The sequence below is a fragment of the Lissotriton vulgaris genome, chromosome 7 (assembly GCF_964263255.1).
Source record: "Lissotriton vulgaris chromosome 7, aLisVul1.2, whole genome shotgun sequence".
Taxonomy (NCBI): domain Eukaryota; kingdom Metazoa; phylum Chordata; class Amphibia; order Caudata; family Salamandridae; genus Lissotriton; species Lissotriton vulgaris.
The window spans coordinates 835,704,343-835,720,836 of NC_141695.1; the positions used below are offsets into that span (position 1 = coordinate 835,704,343).

The window sequence follows — 16,494 nt, forward strand, 5'->3', positions numbered from 1 at the left end:
CAGTAAGGTCTGCAGAGGCGCCTCTGCTACCCATTCCCGGCAGGAGTGTTACCCGGGACGAGGAGGAATGGCGGGGGAGCACATTCTGGTGGCCGCCGGGCTCGGCTGCCTGCCTGAGCCCCGGTGGCACGGAGACACGCAGGTGCTATCTGGCCTGACTGACCTGCTGCAGGGCTACACCGTGAAGGTGCTGCGCCAGCTGGAGCCGGACCTGGTGAAGTTCTCTGTACTTCAGCTGCTGGATGGAAGCTGCAGGCACAAAATTCACGCCAACTTCGAGCAGTAAAAAAAAAAAAAAAAAAAAAAAGATCATGAGCACCACTTCCTCATCACATGATGATTCTCTATAAATAAATGTGTGTGAGGTGAAGGTAAGCGGAGTTGGTAATGGTAGAATTGATTTTGTGTGCTTTGTATTTGTGCGTTTGAGCTGACACTACACTATTACCTGTGCAAATTATAAAGCGCTCTTCATGGGCAGTGGCAACTCTGCAGCGTGCTTCCCTTGAATAGCACGGTTTTCAACAGTTCGCACACAACGTCAGGCAAGACAAGAATGTCCGAGAGTTAAGTCAGTAACTACAAATGTCTATTTTTATCCTGTTGCCGCGTGACATCAGAGCCACCGGAACATGAGTCAGGAGGGAAGGAAGAAGTGGATCCACAGGTAAAAGTACAGTCCCTGCCAATTAGGGACTGAAACAACATCAACCTTGGTCCTTAATAACTTCGCCAAAAGAGCAGAAAACCGCTCAGCTCCCCCAGAACAGCCAAGTAAATGCAGGAAGACCAAAAGGTCCCTTGAGGGCAGCAAAATCACAGCAAATATATGAATAGCCCTCATGTCATAGCTTTCAGAATTGCCAAAGTTTAAACTCGAGTCGCTTGACATTGAAATGCTGGTTCACTTTTATTCGAAATGCTTTGGTCTTATATTTTTTGCCAGTCACAAGAAAATGCTATTAGAGTTCAGGACAGGCTTGCGATACTTCAAGTGGGGCAACTTGAAAGCTAGAAATACAATCAGTTGGGAGTTCTCTGACAGTGAGTTCTGAAGGGGGTCGTGGCGCCCTTCGAGTGCTGGTGGTGTGCAGCTGGGGGTGTACAGTTCTAGCTACATACCTAGTTCTGTTCCCAGGGAGGAAGTCTCTCTATACATTTTGTTATTTACAATTTTTAATCGATGACATATGTATTTGTCCTAATCTTTTACATGCAGTTATTTTAACTTCTGGTTTGCTAGTAAAACTGAATTATCGTGTCGCAAAATGATACATATCTAAAAATGCCGTTAATTTAACCTCAGGTTTGCTAGCAAAACTGAATTACCGTGTCTCTAAATGATGTATGTCTAAAAAGTGTGTCACCAACATGAAAAGTTTGGAAAGCTGTGGCGTAGGTGATTGTTTTCCCTTTGCATTAAATTTTCCTTAGATGAGCACCAGGTAGCCCCGATTCATGGTACCAGACGCCCAGGTAGTTGTATTGCTGGGTGCATCCCAGAATCAAATGACCAAGCCTCCATTTAGCTAGTTTTTTTTCCGGATAGTGCCCGAAGATTACAAGTTTTGATTTGGATGGGTTGGCCACTAGCCTGTTTTTGTCGTTGTATGTTGCCAAGGCCGTCAGCACCTTTTGTAGGCCTGTCTTGGTATGATCCAGGAGTACCAAGTAATCGGCTGGATTTTAGTGCCCCCGATCCTTGGTGTAGCTAGAGCTGCTCCAATCAAGGCTTGGTCCAAGTCTGCAGTGTATAAATTAAACAGCAGCTGTGCTAAAACGCACCCTTGCTTTAAACCTCGGTCCGTTTCAATCTTCTCTGATGCGGAGTCGCTCGAAAGTTTGATTCTGACCCACTTTCTTTGGTACAGCGACTGAATTGCTTTCAGCAGGGCAGGGTTGATGTTCCAAAGTGCCAACTTCTTCCAGAGAATTGCGCGGTCTACCCCATCGAACGCTGCAAAGACTTTTGGGCGACCGTGCTTGGTGGGCTAGATAAGAAAGTGCTGTTATATTATCCACGGTTGAAGACCTGGGTCTAAATCTTGTTTGGAAGAGGGGCAGAAGTCCTTCTGTGCTTGCCCAATTTGCTAGATCCGCCAAGATGGTGCTCGCATAGGCCTTGCCCTCGATGTCCAGGAGGGCAATCATGCGATAATTGGACCGGTCTGATTTAGGCCCTTTCTTATGTATTGGGTGCAGAAGCGACCCTCTCCAGGAGTTTGGGACGTCCCCCAGGAGCCAGCATTCAGTATATAGGTGGGTCAGGTTTTCAGACCAAAATTCTATATTCGCCTTGAACAAGGAGCCTGGGAGGCCGTTGGGGACCTGGTGCACCATTTTGTCTGATTTATTTTTAGGATTTTGGATACTAAGATTTTTCCAGGAACCGCCTTCATGTGAGCGGTGAGATCTGGCTCTTCCCATGCTGCGGCTGCTTTCTTTAGGTGAGGTCTGATTGGATCCTCTTTGTATAAGGCTTTAACGTGGGCGACCCAGGTATGCGCGTCAAGGGAGTTCTCTCTGTGGGTTTTTCCTCGAGTTAGGTTGTTTAGGTAGCTCCAAAACTCTTGCGATTTACAAGGTCTCAACAAATCAAAGATTTTCAGCCATTGTCCCTAGGAGTATTCACGTTTTGCGGCCCACACTTTCTTTGAATGGCTTTTTGCTGCTTCTTGTTATAGTTTTTTGTCCGATGCTGTGCCATTTTTCCGGTATGCTTTTCGTTTTGCACTCAGATGTTTGGCGCTTTCTTTGATTGCCGGAATAAATCCAAGTATAGATGGTGGATGCCAGCGGTTTATTCTTGCTGTGTCTCCTCGAAGTAGAGATGTTAAGTTCCCGGCGGTTCTATCCCATACTTCCTATTGCGCCCATCTTATGGGAGCTAGGTGGCCAGCCTGCCCAAGTGTTTGTCCATTTGTTGAGCGTGGTGATTGATACCGGCCCCCATTTGATTCTTCTAGGTAGCTTTAGCAATTCGTCACCGTTTGGGGCCCCAATGCATTGTATCCTGTGACGAATTTCTGCTGTCAGATTCAGTGTGAGTGTTAAGGCAGCATGATCGCTTTCGTTTCGCTGATGCACTGTGTAATCTGACATCAAAGGTTGCAGTTTGTCACTTAGAATGATATAGTCAATCCATGTTTGATTATTGAATGTAGGGGCGACGAAATCCCAGAGTTTGTACTTTAAGTGGACGGAGTGAGCTGTTGCCAGATTATAAGATTTTATTAAGACGTTCAATGCGTTGCTGGCCCCAGGGTGATGGCTTTGTGTGGCCGTAACCCCTATGTTGTGTATATTGAGGTCACCAAGAATGATACAATCCAGTAGAGGATATTGTAGTAGCAGGGCTTCTAGTTGCTAGCATGGGCAAATTATCCTTAGCTGTAGACCCATGCGGATTGTGGTAAATGTTGATTACCAGAATTGAAAGTGGCCCGTTGGTCGAATAAAGGCCGTTCAGAATGCCCGCCAAGAACATATTTGATAAGATTTTTATTTCCGTGAATTCTAGATTTAGCGAGTGCTTGATGTAAATGGATATCCCACCTGAGGGTCTTCCAAACATATTGGTCTTTGTGGCTGGTTTGCCGTATTCTGCATATACTCTTATTGAAATCGGTTTTGTCACCCAAGTTTCTTGTATGCAGATTATATCTGCCTCTTCCAGGAATGTCACTGCGGCATGGTTTTGGAACAGCTTTGTAATTCCTGCAACATTCCAGGTCATGATGTTCAATCTGCTGGTAATCGCGTTCGGTGTGTGTGATTCTCATGGCCATTAGACGACCGGTGATGGATTCGGTCCTTGTTTTCGGGAGGATAAATGTTAGGAGCTTGGATTTAAAGCTAGCGGCAGCAGAACCAATCTTTGCTCGCGCGCCCCCTGATTGAACAGGAGCGTTTGCCCTGACCCAGATTTGTTGTTATTTTAATGGGGGTTTCATTAGTTAGGCCTATACTCATGCCACCTTTAGTCCCCTGAAGAGTAGACCCCACATGTGGAGCGCGGTCAAGCGGAGCATTCATGCGTAAATTCCTCCCAGTGATCTGTTCCTGGGTATCCGTACCGATCATTGGGTAGCAGGTTTTTAAAATTGAGGGATATTTTAGTGTAGGCTGAATCTTTATTTTTATGCCCCAGCTTTCCAGTAGCGTACGGTTTCTCTTCAGGGCCTCTGCCATAAGTGAGTTGGTAAAGGTTAGCTATGTGGTCTCATTTTTCTCCTTAGGGTTCGGAGTGAGGAAAGAGACAGTCTCAATGTCCGTAGTTTTTATCCCTTCCAGCCCAGGGATATTTGCGCAGAGTGTTAAAAGATTGCTGCGATTGAGAATGTCCCACTTGCCCTGTGAGGCGTATTCAGGATACAGCATTATTTTCCGGTCCTGGAGAGTTGTGTGGGTTGAATTGTGAGCGGGATGTGCATCATTCAAGTCTTTGGCCTGCGTGCAGATAAAGGTTGCCTGTGCCGGGCTGGTCAAGCAGACTTGGCCCTGGTTTGATAAGCCTGCTGTCTGCTGTGATGTCATCTGAGAGGGTGGGCTAGGTGGCCTGGGATTCAAAGCCCAAATCCTAGTGAGCTCAAAGTTAGGCTCGAAGATGCCTTGGGGTGCACTCAGAGCTTGTTCCGACGTTATGAGAGGGGTAATGGATTTTTTAAGGTCTCGAGGCGCTTGGGTCATTCCGCTCATTATTGTCTTTGAGTTTTCGCAGGGCTGATAGCTTTTGGGGCAGAGTTCGCGATCTCTTGGTGGGGCCTGAGTTGCTTCCCCGATATGTTGTCCTTGTGGGTCCAGCGCTTGTTTTTGCTCTTTCAATGCCGGGGCTAGCTGGGGGGCTACAAGATGGTCCGCTGTGTTCAAGCTGATGGCAGAGTTAGTTATGTGTGAGGCTTCTGAAGCTGCCTCGGTTTTTCCTGTCATTTTGGTAGTGACTTCCGGGCAGGTCACTTTTTGAGTATCGGTGTGACCGGTGGCCGTCTGGTTATCGGGCAGCAACCATTGCCGAATTGAGCTGTTGGTGTAAGATTTATTTTTTCTCTGCTAGTTAAGTTTTCTTATTTTTTTCTTATTTTTTCTGGATAGATTTTGAGTTTCTGAGGAAACCAGTTTGAGGGTGTGGTGAAGATCTTGGTTAATGTCGCGGATGGGGCTGGGTTTTGTTCCAGTCACGCTGACCATCGCCGAAGGCTCAGTGCCCAAGTTCTTCTCTTCTTCAGGGCAGTCTGTGCTGCCAATTTGTGGGTTTGTTAGGTCTTTTGTGTTGGAAAGCGAGTTGGCATTTTGCTGTGCAGGTAAGTTATTCTGATGATTACTAACTTCATTCTTGAGATCCTCAATTAATGTATTCATTATGTTTGGTAATTTTTCTAAGTTCAGCAATATAGGGCTACAACCACATGTATCTGGCTTGGGTATTAAGGTTGTGCTGTTATGGGCTCTGTGTATTAATGAGTTCAGGTGGTCCAGTTTAGAGACTATCCCAGAGATCAGCCCCGCGACTACTTGTAAGATATTAATTTGTGCGTCAAGTTTATCTGCATGCATTATTGCTGCACTTGGCATTGAGATAAGGGCCTCGTTAATCAGTGTTAGATGGTTTGTAATCAATGGAGGCTTCTCGTCCTTATCCGCTCCTTTGCTCTCGGAGCTTGGAAGCTGCGCCTCTTTGTCGTGTTCCGGGGCGCGGGGTTTTGACAAATTCGCTGTCTGGATATGTGAGATAACGGGGAGTGTTGGTGTTTTGGCTCCATAAGCTTCATGGGTCCTGTTGGGTTCATAGGCCATAGTCATTCCATGAGTTATAAGACTCAAATTAGGGTCATCCAGCTGTTGAGGGGTCAGAATAAATGGGCTTGTGTGAGTAAGTCTGGTTGGATCCATGTTGGATATCAGAAGTTCGGGAGGTCTTCCCCCTTGGAGCGTTATTAATTTGGGTGAAAGTGGAATGACTGGCCGCCAAGGAACTGTGGGGCTTGGAGTTTTCCGTTCTCCATTGCCGTGTCAATGGCACCGGGAAGTTTTCCCGAGCGTGGGGTGGATAGAGGATTCAAGGCCCCACTAAGTTCAATTGGTGTAGGTGCTTTGGGGCACAAAAAATCTCTTATATCTCTGTTTCCACCTGTCCCGGGAGATGTTTTTGTAGCACAGGGGTTAAGCTTATGGGCCAAGGCATTGAGTGGGCTGGAGATCTTCCCTAATTGAGTTGCTAATGCCGGTGCCAATAATTCCGGTGATATCGGTGTGGCTCCGGTTGCTCCCGTTTGTTTGCCATCCTTAGGCCCTGGCCCTATATTGAAGCTCCCTCTTCCAGATGGATAAAATAACTTTGCCTTTTGTCTCCTTGCTGATTTGTGAGGCCGGGGCTTCTCTTGAAGTTGGATCAAATTTGAATTTCTAGTCCTCATGGTTAAGGATGCGCTGGATGTGCAAGTAAAAGGGGTTAAATTAAAAGCTGGAGTTAAAGCGTCCAACAGACTCGCCTGGCTGCCTCAAGGGCGGCGGCAGCTGCCGCTACTCAACCGTTCAGGGCAGTTCAGTCTTTCCTTGCGGCCCTGGCAGTCTTGACAGCGCTTGCAAAGTGTGATGACCGGTGTTGCGATGTTAGTTCGGCGGTGCTATAACCAATGCAAGCGCTGTCCGGCGCTGGTGGCACACTGGAGAGCTTGATTTAGTTTGAGCTATTTTTCCCAGTTGTTTGTGTTCCTATTGGCTGCTTTCTGCCAAACAGAAGAGTTGTTGTTCTTCTTCAATTTATCGCAAAAGGGCCCGCAGCTCGTCGCTCGTCAATTGCTGCTCTTCATTGAGCCCCCCCGAGTTTGTCACACTTTTCCCCCTGCACGCTGCGCTGCACTCCACGCGGCCCCTGAAGCCAGGACCGAGGCCAAGCCCGTGCTTCTTGCGTGCGTGCTGCGATGTAGCTGTGTCGCCAATTGCCTGTTTCCCTCTGTCCTCTGCCCTCTGCTGCTGTTGGGGCAGAAGAGTGTGCTGGCGCCAACGCTGGGGCCGGGGCAGAGGCTGCTACCGGGAGCCGATGCCGGTGCCGACTTTCACCTAAACCTGCACGCGCAGGGGTTGTCGGCTTTGTCGCCTTGCGCCCTTCTCGGCTTTCTTGGCGTATCTCTGCTCTCACGTAGCGGTAAACACTGCCCTGCTCCTCAGCAGCTCCTCCCTCCTTGTTCGTCACGAATCACGAGGCTTGCATGACTACTGTACCCCTCCCTAGATCACCACTCACTGCGCTTCTGGGTTATACTGCGCCTATCCCTACCACATACAGAAGGTTTGTTTCTTTCGACCTAGTTCTGGCGAACCGGCGAAAGGCCTGCAGGTGGGGCAGTGGCTGTGCGCCTACATTTATGGAATGGTTGGCTGATATGATCATTTGGAAAGACCAACTTTGCCCATATGCTGACTTATTACCTAGCTCTTCACGACCCCGGGATATGTGGGGCCCGCTGCAGTCATATTTGCTGGAACAGCCTCTCTGCTGATTCCTAAGCCTTCGTTTTGCGGGTGCTCCAGAGATAACTTCGCCATTCTTGTGATTCCTGGTGTGGGACACACAGCTCTGTATGGCTACATATATCATTATATACTAAGCAATGTGCCCTACTTCCTCTATTGTCACCATATGCCCAATATGTGTTATGCAGCTCTAATGTTGTCTCTGCATTTCGTGTGTCGTCAATCTTCAAATGTATTAATCCATGCACGGTGCTCATGTAACTTGCTGTACCTTATGATTGCATCACTTGTACTCTGCTGACGGTTGTTTAATAAAGGAATTTAAAACTGAAAAAAGGAAAAAAAAGTATTGGCCCACCAACTCTGGCACTGAAGTGCACTTATTTTTGCCAGATGCAAAAATATGTTAGAATAGGTGAAGTGCTACACGGACAGCACAAGGCAGCCAATGGAAGAAGTGGTAGGACAGAAGAACAAAATGATGAAAAGAGCAGGCCCAAAGCCCCTCCATGTATGTACATGTTTGTGTTTTTTTTATATATGATGATTTATTTTCATTATGTGATGGTGGCAAATCTGCTAAAACTGTCTTCAGGCCATATCTAGTTACGTGTTTGAAAGTAACAGTCACCTGTATGTTTTGCATGTCTGATAGTTCCTTGCAAATGATCATATATCAAAACTTGTTAAGAATGGTAAGGAATAAATTAAGCCAGTGATACAATTATAAAAAAAGAAAAAAACATTTTTGCAACATTTTGGGCAGATTCATCAAACAGGGACAATACATTTAAGGTTATGTTGCTTCGAATGTAAAAACATATTTTCTGCCTATTTCTTTGGCAAATATTGACCAAGATAAACAATATTTTGAATAGTTCCCTAGGAATCACATACACATGATTGCGTGAAATCTGCGCAATAGTCAAATGGCTCGCTATTTCAAACACATTTTGAAGTCAATGGCTCCCGATGGGAATGTGCAAACATTTTTCTTATCAAAACTTTTCACATCAAATTTTACCGAATTTGACATGTGCATAGAATCATATTAACATGAAGGAGGTGGCCACGGCGGCGATCGGAATGGCCGCCTTTCCGTGAAGCTCCTCCATGCGGGCTCCCGACGGCGACGATTAAGATGTAGTCCGCTGCTCCTGTCCTCCACATCCTTGCGGATCCGAAGGCTGATGCCGCCCCGACCATCAGGGTGACTCGGGAGATCGTGGGAGCGTCCTAGAGGAGTGTGCACGGCGGAGGAGAATCGAGGCCTCCGGACCTCGGCGCCATCTTCTCTATCTGCGCCGGATCGCTGGGTGAGTGCCGCCCGGTGCTCGACCGCCGGGCCTTTCGCCCTTTCGAGCGTCTCCTGGGGGGTTTCTCGCGCGCTGCCCGTCTTTCGCTGGCTCCCGGGTGGGAGCGCCTGGTTCCTGGGCGCGACCGCGGCCTACTGGCCTGGGAATTGCTGGGACCGGGGCCTCGATTTACAGGCCTGCGTCGTGTGCTGGGCGGCGGCGGCGGTCGCTAGGAGGCGGCGGGGGTGGGGGAATACGGTGGTTAGGAAGCCGGGCGGCGCTACTTAGTGTTATTCGGCGGGCCCGCCTCAGACGCACTCGGGGGGGATCTTTGATTCCCTCCCTCCCTCCTGCCCTAGACGACAGGCGAGGGTCGCTCCCCACTCCATTGACTACAGCGAGTGCACTCCATAAACGGAATCCAGCCCACGCAGCTATTTGGACCTTGGCCGCCGATGCTACCTGCCGCCATAGACTTTCACGTGCGTGGCTGAGCTTACTCTCACTCACCTCATTTGGCCCGATCTCGAGACGAACGCTTGAGCCTGCCTGGTCGTGGGGCTGTCTGGTGTTTTTGCATTACTCTAACGTCTTCCCCGCCTCGCGGGTTGGCTTAACGTTTTACTACATTGCAACTGCACACTCCGTACTACCGCGGCGATGGGAAAGAGGGACCCGAATCAGAGGAAGCTCAGCTTTGACAAGACCCCCCTCCTCGCTACGGACCCTCCACCTGGTTCGGCTACTGGGGCTGCCAGTTCGGCAGACATGGAGGACGCCGCGGCCATGGTCGCCACCATGATGGGTGAAATGCGCGCTGGCTTTAAGGCGCTTGACACCCGCTTTGACAGCCTTGAACAAAAACTTGCTGACATGGGCACCAAGGTGCAGGCCCATGACAGGCGGCTCAACATGGCGGAATCCAGGATATCGGATGTCGAAGATGGCGCCTCGAAATCGCTTAAGCAACTGGAACGTGTTGAGAAAATCCTTAAAGACGTGGCCATAAAAAACGAAGACTTAGAAGCGCATAGTCGACGCAACAACATTCGTATTCTTGGCGTGGCAGAGACAACAGCCGCGGGCCGTTTTGACACCTTTGTTTAAAACCTCCTCATTGAACTATTCGGTAAAGACACCTTCACTGCTGGCTTTGTTGTGAAACGTGCACACAGGTCGCTGGGACCTAAACCTCGCCCTGGCCAGCCGCCGCGACCTATTATCGCCAGAATCATGAAATTCCGAGACCGTGACGCCGCGCTTCGTGTGGCACGTGAGGCCGGTGAGGTGCGGTGGCAGGGCAGCAAATTGTCCTTTTTCCCTGATTTCACACTAATGGTCCAAGAGGCACGTCGCAAATATAATGTAGTTAAGTCCACCCTCCGAAATCTTAGTTTAAAGTACCCGGCCAGATTGAAGGTCGATGTGAACGGCAGATTCCGCATTTTTGACTCTCCCGCGGAAGCACAAGACTTCTGTCAAGGCTACAACAAACAGGGTTCACCGTCAGCTGCTGGCTCCGCGCCGCCATCTCCGCCTCGCAGCGACACACAGTCCAGTGCTGATCCTTTTGCTGAAACTGGCCAGGGCTGAATGTTCGACGTTACCTAATCTTTGTACCCTACTCGTTGTGTGGCCTATTGGATGTGGACTCTCCAGCGTTTATTGAATGGTCACCAATTCAGGAGTCGCTTGTTGGGACGCCCGCATGGCGTGGCGTTGCTACCCCCTATGGCGAATGCCTTATTGTTTATCTTTTCTGGGGTTTTAACAATTTTTTTGCAGCGATGCTGTTTCATTGAATGGTTACAAATGTTTGTATTTTGCACTGTTGTTCAGCATTTGTTTGGGGATTGCCTCTCTGGGGACGCTGGGAGGCTGGGTGGTGGGTGGGGGTTGGTGCGCGCTTTGTTTATGTGGTCATTTATGTTTGTGAGAAATTGCGAGAGTCATGGGAGTAGATTGACGGATGCACGCTTGCTGGTGATTATCTTTGATGTGGTGTTATAGCCAGGGTAGGTCTACAGTCTGGTCTGTCCAGACTCACTTTGATGTCTTGGAACGTTCGTGGTTTAAACACCACAAGGAAGCGTAAATAGGTACTGAACTATGCAGCACGACATAAGGTAGATGTCCTCTTTTTGCAAGAGACTCACTTGGTGTAGTCGGACATGATTTCCGTGGCGAAAGGTTGGGGAACACACAGAGTATTTTCAAATTACAGCAGATATGCGAGAGGTGTTGCGATTCTTGTGCACAAACGTGTTCCCTTTGTATTGACTGGTAGTAAAGCTGATGGGGAGGGCAGATATGTGCTTATAACAGGTGTGTTGTTTGGGTATAAAATCACAATGGTGGGAGTCTACGGCCCCCAACGTGGATTTCCTGGCTTTTTTTCAGGACCTACAGCTGACGCTGCTTCACTCTGACATAGATTTGTTAGGTTTGGGTGGTGACTTTAATCTATTAATGAATCCAGGCATGGACAGTAGTTCTCCCTCTCCGGAATGCAAACCACAGGCCCGCTCAGTGATGGCGGAAATTTGCTCCCACTTTTCTTTAATAGACATAGAGGCTCGGCTGCACCCACACACACCTGATTACACACATCACTCTAGTTTCCACAACACCAGTACTAGAATTGACTATTGGCTCCTCTCCCCGGGCATTGCAGGCTGGGTGGATGGCCTTTCCACGTTTCCACGCACGTTATCGGACCACTCTCCTATAGTGTTAACGCTAGCGATCCCCAGGTTGGGTGACTACGAGAGGCAGTGGCGATTCCCTCGTAGGGCCCTGCTGGATCCGATTTTTAAAGAGGAGATCTGCACTGCCATCGACGACTATTTTGATATTAATACAGGCTCTGTAGCCTCCTGGGCCACGTATTGGGAAGGTTTCAAGGCCACCTTACGCGGGGTTTGTATTGCCAAACATGTGGGGACCTTGCGTGAGATTCGCTCCACCTTGACTCGCATTGAAGCGGATATCTCTGCGATAGAGAAGGAAATCCTTCAGGATCCCTTGGCGGACCGTGAAGCCAAACGCCTTGAGTTACTCTTGGAATTTCGCGACGCTGCAGACAGGGAACTGCGGGACATGGGCAAGCACTATACGGCGCGTCAATACGGGGAGGGTGACAGGCCAGGCAAGATACTGGCGCAAATGCTCCGTCCGCCACACCAGGCAGCTTACGTAACTGATGTGGTTGATGCGCAGGGCACACGACACCACTCCACTCCCGATATATCTAACACATTTCTGTCATACTACAAAACTCTCTACACTTCCACACTTTCAGGGGAGCATTGCAACCCGGGACATTATTTGCATGAGATTGCCATGGTATACCTAGAGAAAAACATGCAGGAGTTTCTGGCCATGCCCATAACGCCGGATTTCATAATTGAGGACATTGATTCATTGAGGAGCTCCTCGGCTCCGGGCCTTGATGGTTACTCGGCTGATTTTTATAAAGAATACAAAGAGGAACTTGTACCTAGGCTTGTCGAGGTATACGCGGAGGCACTGGAGGCGGGCATTCTCCCGCCCACGCTACGGGAAGCGGTAATTGTTTTGCTGCCCAAACAGGGCCGTGACCCCTCTTTATGTAGCTCCTATAGGCTCTTATCTCTCTTGAACTTGGACTACAAGATTTTGGCTTAAGTCCTTGCAATCCGCTTGGCGCTACTCGTGGAGACCATCATTTCGCCGGCCCAGTCCGGTTTTGTCCCACATAGGTCCACATCCCTCAATCTTCGGACACTGTTTTCTGTTTTGCACAGGATTGATCCCTCAACTCCGGATGCAGTGGTGTTCCAGGACGTGGAGAAAGCGTTCGACACCCTGGAGTGGCCCTTCTTTTTGTCGATCATGAGGCGAATGGGTATGCCCACAATGTTTGTGGCGACAGTGGAGTTACTGTACTCGGCTCCCACCGCCCGGATACGTTTAAATGGCACCATTACTGAAAGCTATACACTTTCACGAGGTACCCGTCAGGGGTGCCCATTATCCCCGCTCCTGTTCATCATTGCGATGGACCCCTTGGTGCGACATTTTCAAGAGAAACATCTCCACAGAGGGCTTCAGGTTCGCACCGGGCCACTACTCGTCTCGCTGTATGCAGACGACACGGTCTTGTATGTTTGGACTCCTCGGTCCAACTTGGAGCCGCTGTTGTCGGAGATTGCCCGCTTTGGCGAATACTCAGGCCTCAGAATAAATTGGCATAAATCGGTCATTTTTCCGCTTACCCCCTCCACCTCGCAATGGACTTGTGCTTTTCCTCTAGAATGGAGCACCGACTCTGTGAAATATTTGGGAATCCATATCCACCTCGACACAGTGTCCATTATCCGTTTGAACTACGGACATGCCCTGGATTTCTTGGAAGACCACACGGAGCGCTGGCTTCGCCTCCCTTTGTCCATGGCTGGCCGGATTGCCATTATCAAATTGATTGTCCTCCCCAGGTTTTTGTATTTATTCAACAACATTCCGATCCCTCTCACCAAGATTATTTTTTCACAACTTCGCTCCTTACTGCTGCGCGGTAAAAACCAGCGAGTGGCCTGGCGCACATTGACGCTCCCTTACGAACGAGGAGGATTCGGAGTAACAGATTTTTTTCTTTATTATTTAGTAGCACAGAGCTCATATGCGCATCCTTGGTTTCACCCGGATGCCAGAATTCCATATCTGAGGCCTGAGACTGATATGGCGCTCCCTGTGGCCCTTAATTCCATCCTCCCTAGAGGACTCCCCCAGGACCCACAGGACATACAACCAGTGTCCACTACATGTTGGGCTTGGGATAAACTGCGGCGCCTACTTCGCATTGAGAAATTGTACTCTTCTGCACTACCGTTGCCTAACCCTCATTGGCTTCCCATCACAGGCGAATCGGTGGTACAGCGCACATTATCCAAATACCAACTACACACAGTCGGAGATCTCTTTACAGACGGTCATGTCTTCTCCCTGACGGAAGATCACCGTTTCACTGACCGAACATTTATGGACTCTTTCACACTGACTAGACTTCGCTTCATGCTCCGTGCTGAATTCCCCACATTTCCGCTCCCTCCTGAAGATGCCCCCGCACTCACATTTATAGTACAGAATCAGACAGGGGAGCATGTTGTCTCTAAGTTATACAAGATATGTTTGGCCTCAATTCCTTCCTCAGAAGCAGCGGTGCGCACCGATTGGGAGGGCGACCTGGGCATCCAGATTACAGATGACCAATGGGCGGCGTGTTGTGCTACCACTAGAGATGTGTCCATTAACAGCAGACATAAACTTATACACTTTAAGTTCCTGAGGAGGATGTATCACACTCCCGCACTTGCTCATAAAATTGCCTCTAACAGGCCACACTACTGCCCTAAATGCAGAGCCCCGCAGGCAGATTTCGCCCACCTTTCCTGGACTTGCCCGTGTCTGCATGAATACTGGTTAAAGATGCACCGGGTTCTGGGGGACATATTGGGCATGGAGCTGCAACCCACCCCTGAAATTGCGTTGCTTGGCTATGTTGCCAACTTCCCACGCCCTCTTCGTAAACTGGCATCCATTGGCTTTATTTTGGCAAAGAGGGAGATAGCGCTACTCTGGTGTGCTAGGCGCGCTCCAACCGTCCGCGCTTGGCTCCGTAGTATGGCCTACTGTAATGTTAACAGTGTTGAGTATTCAGAACAGATCCCGATTGCTTCCTGACCGATTGACATTTGGGGGCCATATCGGAAATATGCTGCGAAGCTCGCTCAGGAGACACAATCCCAATCGATTAATTCCATTGTACCTGTGGGGGTGGGTTAGGAGGGGCTCCACTGCAGCGCTGTGACTGCTTCTCCCACTATTTCTGTGCAAGTCGCGCGGGATCAATGCAGCAGAATACCGCTGTTAGATGTGCTGGTAGTTAGGGAGGAGGCTCCATGGGCTGACTTAAGTTGTACCTGTATCACTGTAAAACTCCACTCCTACTCCAATGGTGGTACACGAAAAATTGGCCAGAATCTGAATGCCTTGATGTTTACATTTCTCGATACGCCATTCTAAGACTGAGACTGTTATTGTGCTGATTGATCTGCTCTACTGTTCTCGCAAGCTTGCTGATATGACTCGCTCTCTGTATGTTGTTTATTATTTTTTTCAGTTCCTATATGATTTTTGTATTTATGGTTTCATCAAAAACAAAATTGTACTATTGCAATGTGTCATTCTAGAAGTATGCAATCCCTCTATGAGAATATCTGTTTATTGGTTAATGATTCACCTGATGCTTCTTGATAATTCTCTTGATTCCTCTGTATGTAAGAGTGGATTGCTTCTTTGTGCAATAAACAGATTAAAAAAAAAAAAAACATGAAGGAAGTCAACAAACCATAAAAAGCTATGTATGTTCAGTAATGAATTGTAAGGCCCAACACATGTCAACAATTTACCGTTTGTAGAAGAATATCTATCATAAACTTAGTTATTACTATTCAGTTTGCCCATCAAAGAAGGACATTAATTAAAATTAACATTTTATTGGAAGTCATGGTCACAACAAGCGCAGGCTACAAAATTGTAAAACGTACAATTAATTATTATTATTGCAGTCTTATATAGCGCTTAGCTGCCCATGGGGCTTCCCAGCACTTAGGTGGAAGACTAAACAGCTTCAAGAGTAGTACTGCAGTTATCCAGGTTTTAGGCACTTCAGCATGAAGTGGAGGAATAAAATAGCCAAGTTTTTGAAGGCAAGTAATGAGGAACATCGAATGTAATGCGGAAGAGTGTTCCACAATCTGGGACCGCGTGCCGCGAAGGAGAGGCCGCCCATCCGGACTCGGTTGACTCAAGGAACTGTAAAAAGAGAGCAATTGCTTGAGCGCAGAGTGCAGGAAGGATGATAGGGGGTGACAAGGTTTTGCAGATACTAAGACCCTGAGCATGAGTACATTTTGTACATATAGCACAATGCCTTAACCTCAATACGCTTGTACACTGTAAGCCAATGGAGATCATGAAGAAGGCGGGACACAGAGGACTGTTTAGGGAGCAGGATCAACAGTCTGGCAGCGGAATTCTGAACCACCTGGAGGCGTCTGATCACGGTCTTATCTGCTCCCAGATATAGGATGTTTCCATAATCCAGCCTAGACAGAATCATGGCCTGTAAGACGGTTCTCTGGGCCGAAAAGGGAAGTACGAACAGGATCTTTTTGAGCCATCTCATGGTGGCAAAACAAGAGGAGGCACCTTTGGTTACTTGGGGCTTCATGGAGACTTGAGTCTAACCGAAAAACAAGTTCCTTCACCTTGTGAATGGGTACAGGAGGAGTTCTAAATGAAGAAGGCCAGTGTGGGGGCCCCGAGAGTAGAGGATTCCTACCTAGTACCATTACCTCAGTCTTGTCAGCATTCAACTTTAGGGAGTTTCAAAGCATCCAAGTGGAGACATGGCAGAGGCATGAGTTGAAATCATCTGAGGAACCAACCTGTGCAGACGATAATGAGAAGATAATCTGGGTATTGTCTGCATAAGGAAAACAAAATGTGAGGCCACAGCTTTCCCCTGGGTCAACGAGAAGGCGGACGTATATATATTGGAAAGCACAGGGATAAGTGCAGAAGCCTTGGGGACTCCAGAGGAGAGCGGGTGTGTGTTAGGTACAGAGTCTGTAGAGAAAACCTGAAACGTGCGGACCGACAGGAAGGAGGATAGCCAGGACAA

The 16,494-nt window shown here is 48.4% G+C and overlaps 1 protein-coding gene across 1 annotated transcript in view; it reads right to left on the reverse strand.

Moving 5' to 3' along the window:
* The window catches only part of PYCR1 (pyrroline-5-carboxylate reductase 1), a 108,786-nt gene that overhangs the window by 12,916 nt on the left and 79,376 nt on the right, over positions 1 to 16,494 (reverse strand). The window lies entirely within an intron of this gene.